The following is a 1550-nucleotide window of genomic DNA, read 5'->3' on the forward strand; positions in this document are numbered from 1 at the left end:
CCCAAAATTATGATATTCCCGTTTATTCCTGGGCCGCAGAATACCCACTATTCCCTTTAACCATTTCCATGCTTCCATTTCGCTTCCCTCACGAACTAAATGTCCCAAGTATTTCACTTCTCACTCCATATATTGTGGTTTGTTTTTAGATACTCACAGTCCTTGCTGACCCAGGAAATTCAATTTTTTTCGTGGCTTCTACTACTCTTTCTCTTCTCTTTCCTGTTACTAAGAGGTCGTCTACATACTGCAAGAGGTTAGTTCCCTTGGGGCTGCTAAATGTCTCCAATATTTGTTCTAACATCTTTCCAGATAAATCTGGGGATTGCATAAACCCCTGGGGAAGCAGGGTACTCCGATATTGCTGTTTCTGTCCTTTTCTGGGATCTTCCAATTCAAAGGCAAAAAATTCCTACCTTCCTCCCAAAAGGCATCCTTTAAATCTATCACACTAAATCATTTGTGGTCATGAGGGATCGTACTTAATAACGTACAACTCAATATTCTCAAATCCTGCACCAATCGATAAGTTCGATCGGATTTACGCACTGGTAGAATTAGGATATTATAAGGAGACATACATGGCTCCAACAGCCCCTCAATTACTGGCTGCAGTCCTCGTTTACCTTCTATGGAAATGGGATATTGTCACTCATAAACAACATCCCCTTTCCTTTTTAAACTTATTTCTAGGGGACGGATCTGTATTTTTCCATGATTCCCTTCTCTCGCCCATATAATAGGGTCTACCCCTCTCTCCAAATCTTCTGTCAACATTGCCATTTGTACAACTAATTCTTTTTTCCTGCATTCAAATCTCCAGTCCTAAGAGGATAATTAAATGTCTCCCTCGTAAGTGACTTCCTATATCAGGGGTATAAAACAGTTCCCCTGAAACTGTAGCCTTCGGACCTTCTATCATCATAAGTTCAAATACTGGAACAGTAAATCCTCCCCTTTAACCCCGGAAACAGTAATTGACTGTGTTGACATTCCTACTTTCTTTGGTTTAAAATTCAGCGATGATCGTGCTGCCCCCGTATCTACTCGGAAGACTACCTCTTCCCTACAAGGTCCCACCTTCAAGTTTATCAAGAGTTCCTGGTGGCTCCCCGGGCAGGAAACCCTGATGCCGTGATAGTGAGCAGCGGCTATATAGGCATTTGCTCTCGCCAGAGGACATGTGTTGGTCGGTTAGTTCAGCTGGTTAGAGCATGGTGCTATTAGCGCCAAGATCGTGGGTTCAATCCCCACACTGACCATGTGCAGCGCTGGTGAGAGCAGAGCTCACCAATGGGCGCAGCAAAAGCAAAGGCCGATGTTGCTGGTGCTCACAACCACGGCGGCGGTGCATTTTCTGCTTATTATCGATCGCACGATAGTCTGAAGTATTTCATTTCGTTGCAAAGGTTTTCAACCAAAAAAGCATTTACTTTTACAAACACGCATACTCGAGTTAACCATTTGCTCAGATATCTATAATTCAGCACAATGTCCGGACCCATGCAATTTCAATCACAACGCCAGCAGCTCAGCTGCAGCTTGTCACG

At 43.6% G+C, this 1550-nt stretch overlaps 1 non-coding gene across 1 annotated transcript; it reads left to right on the plus strand.

Annotated features, from left to right (window-relative positions):
* The first annotated feature begins 1188 nt into the window (after window positions 1–1188).
* On the plus strand, window positions 1189–1262 carry trnan-auu (transfer RNA asparagine (anticodon AUU)). Its single transcript has one exon. It is a non-coding gene; the product is annotated as a tRNA-Asn (tRNA).
* Window positions 1263–1550: the final 288 nt, after the last annotated feature.

Source organism: Chiloscyllium punctatum, chromosome 16 (genome assembly GCF_047496795.1).
Source record: "Chiloscyllium punctatum isolate Juve2018m chromosome 16, sChiPun1.3, whole genome shotgun sequence".
NCBI lineage: Eukaryota > Metazoa > Chordata > Chondrichthyes > Orectolobiformes > Hemiscylliidae > Chiloscyllium > Chiloscyllium punctatum.